The 16,616-nt window shown below is 39.2% G+C and overlaps 1 protein-coding gene across 2 annotated transcripts in view; it reads left to right on the top strand.

Moving 5' to 3' along the window:
* The window catches only part of NCKAP5 (NCK associated protein 5), a gene marked incomplete at both ends in the record, with an annotated part of 781,067 nt that overhangs the window by 475,377 nt on the left and 289,074 nt on the right, over positions 1 to 16,616 (top strand). The gene's annotated exons all lie outside the window — the stretch shown is intronic.

Below are 16,616 nucleotides of genomic sequence, written 5' to 3'. Positions count from 1 at the left end.
GAGGGCTGTAAGAGAAGTATCTTTATCATTCTCTATAAACACAGAGGTGGGAGTGAAGGGAATTAAGAAACAACTTCCCAGCAGTATGACGTTAAGGTGAACACGAGGGATTAAAGAAAAAGGGAAAGACAATCCAGGCAGAAAGGGAGTCATAGTAAAGGTGTGGTGGTATGAATTTGCATGGCAGGCTCTTGGTGAATTAGAAGTTCAAAATATCTAACTAATGGGCTAGTCAAACAAAAAGTTTGATGTTAAGACAGAGTGCACACAAGATCTGGATGAGGTGTGCTGCTTGATGTGTGTGTACCTTGGGCAATGTGGAGTCAGAAAATCTCCAAAGGGATTGACTGGTCAATAAAGGGACAGGTTGTCATCTTCCCATAGTCCTTCTTTCATGGTTCTTTAATCCTAGCAGATTGATCAGGCTGGGAAGCAGGACATCTAACTGACTATGTCCCAAGTTGGTCACACAGAAAAAGCAGTTCTGGTAGAGTAGGAAAAAGAATTACAGCACAGTTTACAGACAGTAATTTGTGGAAAAATTAAGGCATTTTATTGAAAATCACAAATAAAGACCCAATATTCATTGCACAATTATGCATGGAAACCTTAAAAATTATATAAGCTAGAGTAAGCAAAGAAATGCCTAAAAAGCAAGTGGAATTGAGGAGGCAAGCATAGGAATTGAACTGGTAAGATGATTTTGCTCTAACTTACCCAAATTCCTGGTACAGGACTCGAAAATCCAACTTGTTATAAAGAGGATTGGGAGGAATTATACACAGATAAGAAATGTAGGTAGGTAGTCTCAAGATATCCATGTCCTAAATAAATGACTGTTCAACCATATATGTACTGCTTTATGAAGATGGGGACATTGTCCTCCATCTCCAGTGACAGAGTATAAGAAGCTGACTTATGCTATCTCAGGGTAGATTTCTAGAGAAAGGATTTAGAGTCTTCCTCAATTAATAGTTTTTACATAAGGAATGTTGCTCAACTTTTCCTGATATGTGTTTGTCCCAAGTAAAGATAGAGATTTACATCCTCTGAATTTACAGCCCTGAATTGCTCCTAGGCATTATATCTGCTTTGGTAGAAAGTTGAGGTATAAGTAAAAAAATAAAAATAAAAGGGAACTTGACTGTGCTTTAAGTGATTCTGTGCAGTCTAAAACAGTCCTATGAATCTGAAATGTTAGTCATTAGTTCCCCCTCCCAGGTAACACCAGGCTCCAGTTAGAATTAAATAATGCAGTGTGACTCTTGTGCTTTTCCCAATCTCTTCACTGTGGCTCTGTTTCATCCAGGTTCCTGTTTTCTTTTGATGACTCTTTTCTAATCTTTATAGTCAATTAGTAGTCAAATTTGAGATACAGACACTTAGCATTATCATCAGGATTCATTGTGTGAAATTGGAAGCTTAGAAAACCAGATAAACCTTTAAAAATGTGTTTTTTTTTTCATGCATCCTAGAACTGGGATGTAAGCCAGAGGTGTGAGGGTTAAGAGGATTCACCAAAGATAGAGTGGGGAGCAGAACAGGAGGATTGACTGAAATACACTGCTGAGGGGAGCATCGGGCAAGACAGAGTTCTGCTGCGCCATGTGGGTTAGTTCCCTGGCCAGGGATGGAACTTGTAGAAGCTGAGGATAGCTTCCTAGTGCTGAGACTTAACCCTTTGCACCACCAGGGAGGCCCTTAAGATGTGTTTTAAAACTGGTGGAGGACTATGGGTACATTGGTGCATAGTGCTGACATAGAGCTGAAAAGGTGTGAACCTATACCTCCGAGTCCCATATAGTGGGACTCAATAAAAATATCAAATAAAACAAAAACACTATTTCTTCTCCATAACTCAGTCTATTAATTTTGGGAAGTTAGCACTTTCTTTTAGGGACAAGACATGATTGGCCTGAATTAATGTTACACGGAAGGGATATTAGCCATTGCTCTAATTGGCCTCTGTTCATTATCTGGAAAATGGAAGAGGGACGTGGGTTCCATGATCCCTAAAGTTCAAGTACATAGTAGGTAAATAGTCACTGAGCTTTTATTGTCTACTAGGCACAGCATGTTCTCTGGGGACTCAAAAACATGAGGATGGACAGAAGGGAAAGTGAAGTGCTGCTAGGTGGAACAGAGTCCCTGGGAGGTCATCTAACAAATTCTAGTATTCTAAATAGGAGTCACAGTAGCAAGATAGGGTGTGCATGATGTATGTACTCGTGGAGCACATAGGTGACAGCTCTCTGTAATATTTTCAGGCAAGAGCTAGGAAACTGATTGCTTCATAATGTTCAGTGTCATTAGCACACCTGACTCAGAATTTTCCAAGTGTAAGGCCTCACTGACAAGAGGCAGAGGCCCATGGATAGGGTAGGTGATGGGAAAGCTGGAGTCCCTTTTATTTTCTGTCTTAGAAATATTTATCCTGAGACTTTTATCATTAAACTAATATGATAGTAACGGAATAATCGCTTCCTGTGTTCAAGGCCCATGCTAATTGCTTTTTGCATGCATTAAACAATGGTCATATTTTGTTCAAGGGGTATGTTCCTGAAGACCTCTCAGCAAAAGAGGACCTACTGTGTGGCAGCCAGTCATTTACCGTTTATCAGTTTTGCAATTGTGCAATTCTTGCTTCTTTTTTTAATAAGGGAAGTTTGTATAATTTCAAATTTTGCACATGAAGTGGCATTAATAAATTTTTTGTGGCCATGATTTCAAATATACCCAGTTCAGAGTCCCATGAAATGTGACTAGATGAGAATTCATTCGGTCCCACAACTTTATGCAGGAAGTACTCTATCTTTCCCACCTTAGAGATACGGGCATTGGCTCAGAGAGGCCCACACTTGCCCAAGAATGCTCAGCCTGGAAGTAGCCTAGAGGGGATTTGGACTCTGATCAGTCTGACTCCATGGCCCCAGCTTTTTATGTGGAGGAATTCTGAAGAGATTAAATAATGGGGTACAAATTACCCAGATAGTTATTACCTATCTTAGGCGCTCACTAATTTCCATCCATAGCTCTCTGTATACATATACTTATTTGTTCAATCAATCATTTAAATGACAATTACCTTTCTTACCTACATGTATTAATTTCCTATTGCTGTTCTAAGTTTAGTGACTTAAAACAAGACAAATTTATTATTTTATAATTCTGGAAGTCAAATGAATATAAATCATGGCATTAGGAGTTCTTTCTGGGAGTTTCAGAACAGAATCATTCCATTCCCTTTTCCACATTCTAGCTTTCCTTGACTTGGGGCCTTTTCCTCTAGTTTCAGAGTATATCACTCCAGCCTCTGGATCCACTGTCATATCTCCTTTCTCTGTGCTTGACCCCTCCCCCCGCACACCAATAAGGACTGATTACATTGGGCCCATCCAGATAATCCAAGATAATGGAACTATCTCCCCATCTAAGGAGACTTCATCTGGTCAAATTTGCAAATTCTTATTTGGCATGTAAGGAAAGCATAGTCTCAGATTTCAGATGTCAGAATCTTTATAGACATCTTTGTAGACAAAGATGTAGACATCTTTGGTAGAGGTGAGGTGGGGGAGGGCATGATTCTTCCTATAGTACTAAGTGCCACATTAATCCAGCACACTGATGGTATCCAGTGGCACCAGCCTAACTGTTAGAGATATAGACATGCCTGCCTGATAGAGACTTTCCCTGGAAAACTCAGTTTGTAGAATGCTGGGGAGTAGGAAGAGATGGAAAATGATTAAATATATGCAACAACATGATAGGAAGCAAAGTAGCAGCTTGTAAAAAGGTTCTGGGACACAGAGGAAGATGCTGATAAACCTACTGCACTGTTCTCCCTGGAAACTCTGCCTCCTGCCTAGGACTTATTTTTAATAATCCAATTTCCATTTCTTTTAGTCTCTCTTGACTCTAGAAATGGATTGAAGACTCACAAGCTTCCTTGTAAATCCCACAGTTGCCGTTCTCGGAGCATTTTATATCCAATGTTTTAGGAAACAGTTTGGCTTTCAGGATATGTTTGGTTCTTTACAATTTACACAGTGTTTACACAAAAAGGGTCTCATTTGATCGTCTTAGCAGAGCCTCTAAAGTAGATATTATCATGCTCATTTTTAAAGATGAGTCTTTTTTTTTTCAACTCTGGCAACTCTTAAGTGGTAGAACTAGAAATACATCACTTTCCTAAATGAGATACATGCATAAAACTGAGTAATTTTCTGTGTATAATTTGATAGTGGGGTAGGAAGTGGGCACAGGATAAACTCCCCACTTTGCCAAGTCACTGTCTCAAAATACAAAGAATAAGTGAAAGTAATGAGAGAAGTCATATAATGTTTGTAACTGTCATTTTTCCTGTGGGGGAAAACAAGCACATGAGAGGCAGAAATATTAACTTTACATGTAGGGACAGTGTCATGCCTGAGATAGTCCAGTCATTTTACCGGTGTGAGCTCACTGCATGTTCACAAGAACTCTTGGAAATGCGTATTAGGTTTTCTTCATTTTACGTAAGAGGGAACTGAGGCACAGGGGGGTAAGTTGCTTGCCTAAACACATTGCCAATGTTAGTTCACTTGAGCTCCTTTGCATCTTTTTAGCAGGCTGAGCAGGTTCCCATAAAAGTGAAGTACAAAATCTTTGACAAGAGGCACAGTGAGCTCCAAGAGAGAGCATGAAAAGGCCCACACAGATTTCTGCAACACTGTAGTGGGGCCCACCTTTGGCTCGCTCTTTCTCAGTTTACATTCCAACCTTTGTAGAGAGCTCTATGCTTCCTGACTCAGTTCCATTATTGTCAGTGATGGTCTGTGCTCAGTCATTCATGCTTCAGCCTGCACTCAAAGCATACAGAATGTTACCCAAGTTATTTCCATGTGAAGTGATAAAAGTAGAAGTCAAAATGACTTTTTCTTTAAATTCTTCTTTAAATATATTGCCAGATGTGAATAAGCTAGTGATGTTTGGGTTATGGGAATATTTCTAGTATTCTAAAATCTGCCAGTCATCAAATATATTTCTAGTTAGATTTATATCTAAAAATAGCACATCACATGGGTTGAAGTCTTCAGGCTGACTGAGTCCCATAGGCCTGCCTGGCAGATATGTAACTTATTTCACAAACTATAACTCTTACCCCATGGTGGGAAGCCTTTGACTTTAACTTTACTACCTTCTTTTCCTGTAATGATTTATGTGGATTTTAAGCAAATTCAAAAGTTTGAGTGCACTAGAGTGAAAGTTAGGATTGAAAATTATATTATAAAATAATCAATTACCAAAAAATACTTTTTCTAAGCTGCTATAAATGGCAATATTTCTAGTACATTTAAAGTGTGAATTTCCCAAACTTCTCACATAATGACATTTTTTTCCATGAACACAGGTAAACTCAAGGCACAATTGGAGGGTTTGTAATCCTCAGGCACTACAGGGATCCTGGTTCCATTCCCTGACTCAGTATAAGAACCACCTAGGGGAATCCTAAAAGAGTCCTTTGGCTCTGAGTCAGAATCTTAGAGGCTGTAACTCTGCTTGGTTTTGTGATTTCCAAATGTGATGGATTGTTTTGATACCTCTGGTCCATATAAATTTTAAGAACCAGTGAAGCACTTCAGTTTGCATTTAGTGGCCCATCCCTGTTCCTTTGTTCTGTAGAGAAGCTGGAGTTGAAGTGAAGTTCAAAACCCAGTGAACCCAGTTCTCAGTGCAGTGTGTGTTCTCTGCACCCACAGTGATTATTGCACACACAAATACCTTGCTTCAGTCAGTGCCCTGGCAGTTAATTAGCCCAGAGAACTGAACTCTTCAAGAGAGCTTGACTGTAATTCATACAAGCTATTCAGAAAAGTGTTTCTCTGTTTCCTTTTTTACCTAGGCAAAATGTGGTTAAACATATGCAAATACATGGATCAGCAGAGAGTACTTTCTGTGAGTTAACACCAGTTGGAAAAATAATCTAAAATTCTACTAAGTGTTGATGGAGTGGCAAAGTCTTTGCACAAGAAGTTATAAAATCATAATACATGGGATGTGAAATGTTTTTAGTGAGTGTTTTTATTTATATCTGGCCTGTAATCTCAGGAAGTCTCAACTGCCTTTGAGCCTATGGCCTTTCCTTTGAATTGCAATGAACTTTGAATAGCTGCTGAAGTGGGTGATGGCAATAGAGGGAGTACTTTTATTTTGAGTTAAGTTTTAAAGGACTGAAATGGTTCCTTAAGGAAATAGTTCTCTTGCTTTTTTGTTTTAAGAAACATGCTGTATTCATGTAAATTTAGGTAAAGAAGACACAATTTCTCAAAGTATGTGCTGAGATTCAGAACATCCAAAAATATTGTCCATTGTAAAATATTCCTTCTCTCTTTGACATTATTTTTGTAAGATGAATTTATGATTTTACACCCTGCAGAAATACTTCCAAGAATTCTTGAAGTTTTCAAAACAGTCTCATATAGGAGTACCTACTGGTTAACACGCTAATTAATAAGAGCATCACCTCTGTAATTCCAAAGTCATATAAATATTCTTAAAATAATAGAGGAGTTTTAAATAATACCACTCAAAGCTTAAGTAGTTACCTACATTCTTGGGGCTTTAAATCCCTAATTTAGTATGTTCTGAGTCTAGTTTCTTCATTCTCAAGTTCTGTACTCAGACATGAATACTTTTTCCATTAGATGTTTTGATCCTGAACTGAACTCTCACCAAGGAAAAGCACAATATGGTCTCTGCTAAAACAAATGTAACCTCTGAATAAAGTGGTGCCCAGAGCGGCACCTTGTCTTCATACAGATGAGCCATCTCTTGCCAACGAACTTGAACCGCTCTCTTCAGCTCAGCGGAGGGTCAGACTTTATTTTAATACCTAGTAAGTAAGTGTCTCAGGTCAGGAGGTACTGTGGATAGAATCCAAAAGAGGTTGCCCTTTAGTGCGTGTGTGTTGTGGGCAAGTGCTTTGGCCACTTCATCATTAACCAGGCACATCAACTATTTCTTCCTCATAGGAAACAAGTGCATCTGAACACAGCAAAATCACAATAACAGCAATCTTTGAACTTTCATCCTATTTACTTAATTCACCTGAGGCTACAAAATGATAATTTTATTTTTTTTTATTTTTGAGGACTTGACTTATCAATGCTTTATGAAATGGAGATAAAATAGTCTGCAGGGAAAAATGTACAAATTTGAAATTAAGAAATAGTTAGGAAAGAAGTGGAAAATGGCTGCTGGAAAAAAATGCACTTTCATTACTGAGATCTGTCCTATACAGTAACCTTTGAGCTATATCGCTCTTATTGATTTTGTCTGCACAGCAAGCGCAGCATGGTGGTGAAGAGGAATCACAGGTGTGGGGTGAGAGGAAAAGCATCTGGCCAGGGGTGGGAGTGTCTGTTGTCTGCCTTTCAGCCACTGCAGGATTCCTCAACCATGTACAGCTTGGGAAACGTCAGTGTCTCAGGCCAGGAGACACTGGACATTGGGCTTTGTAAACTCCCCAGGCTCAGAGAAGGTAGAAATGTAGAAAGGTTCACTGATCACATGCTCTCCCTTCTACCCCCTGTCATTCTGCCATTTACTCATTCAAATGCAGATACAAATAATGCAGAGCATTCCTTCATTTGCCAAAATAGTGTCTTTCCCAGAACTCAACTGGAACACATTTTAGGCTATAATCAGCTTGTCAACCTGCCTGTGTCCTGACACAGAACATTCCAGACAGTCTCCAGCAGCTGAACCTGAGCCTTGGTATGCCTAGCAGTTTCCCCAGATGATTCTCATCTGTCTAATATGAATCAGTGAGCCCCTTGATTTTGAAGGTCTTTTCTAGCTATCATAACTCTGTGGAGGGGGTATAAAGAGAGGATTCATAAGGAAGTTTGACTTATCAGCTGTAGGGGAAGGTAGAAGGTTAATGGAAATGCAATGATGGTTTTCCCACCCACGAGCTCTTTTGCAATTGCCTGGAAGGAGGGGTTGGCTACCTTAGGTCACCTAAAGCCTGTGCCAGCTGCCCTGGTGCCTTAATATGGAGGGTTTGCACTCCATGCATTGGGCTTTGTAAACTCCCCAGGCTCAGAGAAGGTGGAGATGTGGAAAGGTTCACGGAACACATGTTCTCCCTTCCACCCCCTGTCATTCTGCCAGTCACTCATTCAAATACAGATACAAATAGTGCATAGCATTTCTTCTTTTAGAATAGTGAGGGCCAAAAGTTCAAGTTCACTTTACAGGCAAAGTAAATTTCATACAGCAGTTGGCTTTCCAAGGTCGTAACTGTACAGTGTTAGGCTACAATGGATTTAATCTTTGACTCCACGTCCTGTGATCGGTTTGGGGTGGAATTAATGAAGACCCACTTCTACAACAGTGGTTCTCAAATCTGGCTGTACCTTGGAATCATCTGGAGATTTAAACGTTAATAATGTACTGGTTCTACCCTATGGATTCTGATTTAATTGGTCTGGGATGGGGGTGGCCATGAGGGTTTTTTGTATTGTTTTGATTTTTAATCTCTAATATCAATTCTATTGTGAATTCTAGTTGAAATCCACACACTACAATACATTAGATTCAGCTATACATTTTTCTTTTCATGCTGATCATGTGAAAGCTTTCTCCAGAGTATTCAGCCTGGTGTCTTCTGGTAAGGAAGGCACATTGAACTTCTGCAGAAGGTGGGAGTTGTGTGAGTGAAAGGACAGTAAATGGCAGATAAATGGAAAGGGTACTTTGATGAGAGAGAGAAAATTATGGATACTCCAGTGAGATACAGAAGATGATTATGGGCCTTCTAGTGAGCTATAGCATAGGATTATAGTTGTGCCAGTGAGCAGTAGCAGAGGATTATGGGCCTTTTGGGTGAGAGAAAGCAGAGGATTATGGGCAAGCTTAAAACCTTTAGAGGCCAATAGTCTGGGTTCAGATCCTGAATGAGCCTCTTGTAAGCTAGGTAATGTTTGAGAATTTACTTTACCTTTCAGAGCCCTGGGGGTCTTAATCACAGCTGTACTCAGTCCATGGGGGAGAAATGAACTCACTGCTGGGAAAGCACTGAGGGGAGGTCAAAAACAAGGTCAGTATTATTTGGAGTGCATGAGAACATAAGAAACAGGTAGGTTAGTGAGTCACTTAGGAAAATGACTGGGTCAGAGCTCCTAGACCCCAGATGGGGTCTGAGGAAACAAATATGTTGAGGAAAATCCTGCTGTTAGGAAGGCCTTGCTGGAAATGAGAAGTCATTTTATTTGCGTAAACAGCAGGGAACCATCAGCACAAAACAAGACAAGACTCTAATTCCCCCTAATTAGTGTTGCCTATTGACTGAATTGGAGACCTATTTTTCTTCCTTTTTTTTTATATTTGAGTCATTAGCAGTATTAGTGAATTAACAAACTAAGACTTTGTTCTTAACATAGTGAAAGTCAGATCTTGAGAAAATAGTCTGAACTTGGCAGAGTTGATTTGAATAGCCAAGCCTCAGGGCTGATCCTCACCAAACTCCCCCAGTTCAGTTTCTTGTAACCCAACAAATTCAAAGTCTTCCACTGGAGTTGAGTTTCCAAGTGTCCTAAAGCATAAATGCCAAAAATACTTCAGATTCTTCTACCAGTGTCTGAGATAGTTCTGGGTACACAAAGCCCAGAGTTTGGTGGGCCTGCAGACTATGAAAACTGGGCAGCATCCTTATTGCATAGCTAGAGTTACAACCATAGTGTTTCAGAGCTTGTGCTTTTAGTGAGAAGAAGCATCTATAAAATGATGATCTAGTATCCTGTAGATCTTTTCTTGGAAGGAGTTGGATAATCGTGTGATTTATTGGTGTAGGCAAGAGTTCAGACCAAGTTAACCGACTGTTTATTGTCACGTTACTATGCACAGGGGACCAGTCTCTGCTACCCGTCTATGTAAAGAACTGTAGTATGACACATGAAGGTCAGTCATTTTGTGAGGAGGAACAGGATGGTTAGCAAATCATAGGAGGAAAGTGGCCTCCAACATCCAACCACCTCATTTTGCATGTGAGCAAACAGTATCACAGATCAGCAAGGGGCTTTCCCAAGGCCATGCTATATGTGGCAGACTTAGAAGGAGAAACCAGCTTAAAGTGCTCATTTCCTATTCTCTCTCACCCCCATGGCCACACTAATGCTTAGCACTAAGATGACCATCGGTAGGATCTCAAGGACTATTTTGGGGAGTAAATTGAAAGACCTGTAGGAGAGTAGTTTGTCTCAGGAACCTCCAATTTGCTCAGCTCACTTTTCTTTAAATGAACAGATTTTACATGAAGAAAATAGCTACTCAAGTTTTTGATTTGCATTTATGTTCATGTATATATTAATTGACTTTGTAATTGCCTTTTAGAATCATACTTATTTCCTGCTAATTTCCTTCTTACCAAGATGAATCATCTGGCAGTGTTACAGGTGTCTTCACCAAGTAGTCCTTTGCCTCTCTACTCCCACGCTGGCTGTGAGTGGCTTGTCAGAATGTACATCCCACTCCATGACAAAAAAGCACCTCAAGTGATAGCTTCCTGCTGCTTTCAGGGTTTAGGGATAAAAATAATAGTTTTAATGTCATAAAGCACACCAGGACTATATTGCTGGCAAACTTTCTTCAGTAAAATCCTCAAACAATTGGCCCTACTCTATGCACTGAGTTTTGCCTGACTAGAGAGAGAGCAGTTATTATGTAAATTGTACTAGAAAAAATGTAATATTTTTGCTTTATCCTTAAATTCCATTTAAGTGCAAATAGGTAAGTCTTCTCTCTGTTCTGATATGAGCCCCCAAGAGAATTAACTAGATAATCCATCTCTGACTTTGAAAAGTACAACTAATGCACCTCATTAGAGCATTTCTTTCAGCTAACCCTCCCAGGAAGGAGGGAGGTGGAAGGTAGAGAACCTTGATTAGGGGTAGTTCTATGATTCCCAGGGCATTTTAGGACAGACAACTTTATGGCTTAAAAGTTATGTCCCTGTCTGATGCTTGGGGTGGGGGTGTCTGGTGTTTTTATTTTTATGCAAATAATCTGCCAGTCCATTGCTGAGGTTTCTGATTACAAAAGGCTTGCTTCAAAATAGTATTTTGTTGAAAGTTGTTAAGAATATTTAAGTCATTCAGCATTAAGCTTGCTCACAGTGTCCTCAGAGTTAAAACTAAGTAATATCATCCCTCATTCAGCATCATCATCGTTAACAACACTGGACATTCACTGAGTGCCTTCTGTGTTGTGCAGAGTGTGATGATGGGGATATAATATATAAAATTTATTCCTGCCCTTAAGGTCTCACATTATAATTGGAACATTGTGAAATACCGACAATATCTGTTTGGAAAAACTGGGATGACAAGTTCTCTTCTCCATATGAACGATTTATTATTAATATTACAACATTTGAACATTGAAATAATTATTTCTTAGCAGACACAATTATTTTCCAATTCAGTTCAGTTTAACAAACTCATAAGATACGTAAATATTTCTCTGTAAGCAATTGTCCAATGTGTGTGTGTGTGTGTGTGCGCGCGCACGCGAGTGTATAGTATTGACCATATTTTCAGAAACAAAAACTTGGACATGTCGATCATTTGAAAATGTGTATTTCTGCAGTCAGTTAGATAGAAAACTTTTAAACTTAGAATTGCTTAAAATTCTACCAAGGAATCTCAGCTATATGGCTGTTGTTGATGTATACAAAGTCACACAGACACTCGACTTCACTAATTAATCAGTCACTGCATTACGTTGGCTGAATAGATGGCTGTTGCCTAGTCCAAGGACTCAGCTTCCTTCTAGAAGCTTTCTGTCTCTGCGGTCCTATGATTTCTTTTAGAGAACAGAGATGGGGCAAAGGAGGAAATAGATTGAATTGAAATATAAATTTTGAGGTTAACGTATGAGTTATTTTTTTACTGGTCTCCAGGCATTCAAGAGTAACCATTAACCACTGAAATTCCCATCTTTGCCATTTTTGGTTTCTTTCTCCTCAGGTTGCCCTCTGACCATCCATGAGATCCAAGGACATAATTTTTGTTGCTAAAGATGTCCAGTCACCTGGAACACACCTTTAATGAAATTTATGGCTCATTTTTTTCCACGCCATTCTCTCCCACAGTACAGTTTCCCTTTATGTAAAGAACCTTTAGAATTGAACTTTTTTTAAGGAAATAAATGTTGCTGATAGATGGAACAGGCAATAAAAATATCATCTGAAAATTTATTAATGCAACTTCTCAGAACTGTTCAATATGGAAGATAGTTGGCAATTTTGAGGAGCGTTTTGAGTGAAGAATAATGTGAAGTAGATGTGAATTGATATGCCAATGGTCATGGGTTCATATTAGAGACATAAAGAAAACACTTTCTTCTCTTATCCATCATACACATTTAATCTTGGGGATTTTACTGTGTGCTTAGTTCACTTTGTAAGTCAAATCCAGGGATGAAAAAGAAGAGTTTTATATGTTTTGCCTGACAGTAGTAATGTTAAACTGTGAACAAATTGGGATGTTCTTTTAAAATCCTGTGATTTATCTGACGCTATTTTTCCCCTTTTAAAATTTAGTATGCTAGTGCTGAACAAAAGTTGCTAGAAATCCCAGAGAATGTTGTTATGGTATTTGCCGAAGTGCTATCTAAAGTGACAATATATTCTGCACACCCTCCCCACCACCAGAAAACAAATGAGTAAATAAATCACAGAAACGGAAGCAAGCAGGGCTTACTGGGGCAGCTGTCAACCAGAAGGCTGCCCTGTGTATTTCCATTTAGCTTGTATTATGGTGTGTTTATGTTTTCAACTAATTGAAACATCATTAACTGTGGAAGTGGTAGTGGTTTGTTAAACCTGTTCTGCTGATAGTCATCTGAGGCCAGACCTGACATCTCTGATAAAATCACCCACTCCCTGGAGGAATGGCCTGGGAGTCTTGGAGAGAAGCTGTCAGCAGCATGGTTCATGGCTCATAGTTGGATAAAGATTACAGATTCTAAGATAGACTACCATTAAGGGTAGGTCTATAGGTACATAGGAAAGTCCTGAAGAGGTAACCAAGTTTGCAGAAAGAGCATGGCATTTGACATCAGAACTGTGTTTAAATACTGGCCCTGCTACTTACTGTTAAACAGCTCGCTTAATAACCTACGGGAACCAGTTTTCTTGGCTATGAAGGAGGTCCAGAGTGCTTTCTCCCACATCCCCATTTCTGTCAGAGCTGTTTGTTTGCTTTAACTCTGAAGTGTTATACAAATATTAACTGCTATTTATTATGGTTTCTGAGTTCTGAAAAAAAAGTTTCATTCCAATTCCACCCCAATCTCTGCTTTAAGTGATCATTCCTAAATTATGTTTTTCCTCTGAATTAGTAGGTGGATTTAACACATGCCTGGAATTCAAAATGAAAAAAATCTATTCTAATTTCTACAACTGACTAGCTTTTCAAGGTTGGACATGTCTTTATATTCTCATGGTTTCATTTTGCCTTCTTCGAGTTAGAAAATTACTTATTCTTGCGATGTGTTTCTTTTCTTTTCATTTTGTTGGGAGTGCTAAAGATAAGGGTAGTCTTCATTAGAAAAAGAATGAATGAGCTGGAACAAAGTGTAAAGTTGTTACTGTCCTCATGCCTATAGTGTTTCTATGTGTAGGCTATGTGTCTGCCTTCAGAGTTAAAAATAATAAAAATAGACTGTGGATTTATTGATTTTTCTAAAGTTTGCAACCAGAAGATATTTGGAATTGTTCCTCCCAAAAGCAAATACCCTCAGAGAGGATTCATTTTGAACATCGTTTCCAGTGAATGTTAGAAGAATCTGTTGCTAAACTCTGGCTTGCTATTACTCCCCAAGCCATTTGTTTCTTAAAGAAAGGGCATGGAATGTGCTAGTTGCAAAGGTTGGCATTACATTTAAGTGACTTCTGTTTAGAGCCCAAGAGAAGTACAGAGAAAGAGACAGACAGACAGACAATGGTATCCTCCAGGCCGATCCAGTCTTAATGAATTCTATACTAAAACCCTCAATAGTGTTTTCAATATTTATCCTTCAAAGCTGAGTTTTTATTAATGACCAAAATCATAGGATGTAAAGCTAGAAGGGACGTTCAAATTAAGTCTATTTCTATGCATTTTATTTACCAATGAAGAAACTAAAGGACAGAGAAGTCACATGACTTGACTAAAATCACACAGCTGGTTAGTGGCAAAGTGAGGACTAGAATGGAGATTTCTTATTTCTGCTTGTTCTAAAACTTGATAAAATTGGGGCTGCATTTCCACTATGAGTAAGAATAGATCACAGTGAGGTGGAACTTGATGAGCCTCAAGAAATAGATGAAATTGATTCTCCTTTTATCAAATGAAAAGTTATGTCCAGACATGACATGAACTAGCTTTTCCCTCTGCCTTAACTTAGTTCTTCCATTATCCTCACAGTCCTGGGTTCAGACCTAGTGTCACTCCCTCTGACAGGGTGGAAGACAATAGATCCACAAGGTTGAGGCCAAGCCTTTGCACATATAACTGCCAACAACCACATCTCCCTCCAGTTCATCCTCTACACTACACTAGAGAGCTATTGCAGAACACTCACATACAAACACACACACACACACACACATACATACATACACTTGAAAACAGTCCATATGTTCCCATTACACTTAGGGTAAAGGCAAGTTCAGTGACTTGTGAACTCACCCCAGATGCACCTCTAGCTTCATTTCCCTCCCCAAATACACTGCTCACTTTTCAGACTTTTGATATTGCCTGCCCTTCCTCTCACGTCGTGATCAATTCCTGGTTAACCTCCATTGTGCCTTCAGGTCTCAGCTCAATCTGGAAAATCTCTCCTGGCCTCTCTTTTGTATCCCTCTTTTATTAATTCTCCAAGCACCTAGAAATTCATCTTCACAACATATATTACAATGCAATTTTACATATGCTTGTGGCATTTTCATTATTAACTGTCTCCTTGCACGGAACTGAAAGCTTCAGAGGTCATGTGTGTTTTGCTCACCTTTATAACACTGGCATCTTCCGCACACAGTGATTTTTTGTTAGACGGATGGATTGATTCATTAATGATAAAGAAAGGAGACCTCAGATAACTTTGCTTGAGTCCCCTTGTGTGTTAGAATGGGGAAGTTGGAGACTGGAAGCTGAATATAAGACACATTTGGAAAAATGAATTATGATTATTTTCCTCCATAGTGTTTTTTTAAGATTTATTTATTTATGCATACAAGAACTGGGGTGTAGGCTAGAGATGCGAGGGATGAGAGGATTCACCAGAGACAGAGCAGGGAGCAGAACAGGCAAATAGACTGAAATACACTGCCGAGGGGAGCAGCAGGTGAGACAGGAGAGGTCTGCTGTGCCACGTGGGTCACCTCCCCAGGCAGGATCGAACCTGTGCTGCAATAGCTACAGGCAGCTTCACAGTGCTGACACTCAGCTCCCTGCACCACCAGCAAAGCCCCAATTTTCCTTCATAGTGTTTTTGAGTAACACAGCACTGCCCACCAGTAAAGATCTGTGCTTCCTGCTCCTTGGACTAACTATGCTGTCTCGACGGGCATCTGTCTTAGTAGAACTGATGCAAACAGATCTTAGAATGTTGACTAATAGGATTTTACATAAACATGATGATCCCAACCGCTTGAGAACAAAAGATGAAGGCTGGCCCAAAGGTGAATCATTACCCTGGTAACCACTTAGGGAAACTTACAGCTCTAAGGATGACTTTATGTACGGACAAGGGAAAGTTTGATTTAAACCCTGGGATGCTAACTGAGCTCCTAAATCTTTAGCTTCCTGTGTGCTGGCTGCTATTTTTTGAAGCAAACAAGCTTATAGTCTCAAGCATATATGAAATATGTGGGCATTGAGAGTTTTTGTGTGCTGGTCTCACTTTTATAGAATTCACTGCTGGTTAAGTCCACAAAGAACTGAAACCTGAAAATAGGTCGCCTCTGGAATCAACTTACTCTCTTCACAGTTTGGCAGCCTTAGGAGTGGACTTGGCTTACTTTTCTCGCTCTTGGAGATACATGAAGAGAATATATAGAATATATAGAACCACATGTTTCCACCGTCTGTCTTGCTTTCTCTGTTTTGACCATCTATATCACAGGTGATTATCAGGGTAACTAAAATCTCTGATTGAAATGGGGTACTCGTGTGGTTAGAATACATAAACTTGATTTTTAAAGATTCCATCATGCTTTGATGAGTATAATATAAATTCAACAGCTATCCTCTCTAAAACTGACAATTATGATTTGTCAGTGAGGTACATGTATATTTCCAGCTCTCAAATCTTTCTCTGAACTTTTTTTTCTTTTGCTCACTGTTTACCGAAAATGTTTTATCCATCTTTGCTTTTTCTCGTTATGACATTATTCTCTTATTGGTATTTGACTAAGGAGACAAGAATGGAGGAAAGGACAGAACAGATATCCACCTTTGGATTTGTTTCAGGGCATTTTAGAATCTAGAAGACTAGAAAGTTTGCTCTTAATTTAGTAAATAATCTGGGGTTCATACAGATGTGGTTTTGTTTCCTGGATGATGTTCCATCAAAGTAGTCATAAGTCTTCT

This window comes from Talpa europaea (genome assembly GCF_964194135.1).
Source record: "Talpa europaea genome assembly, chromosome: 1".
In the NCBI taxonomy this organism is placed as follows: Eukaryota; Metazoa; Chordata; class Mammalia; order Eulipotyphla; family Talpidae; genus Talpa; species Talpa europaea.
Note: the sequence above shows the minus strand (reverse complement) of the source record. Positions and strands in the feature narration are given on the sequence as shown.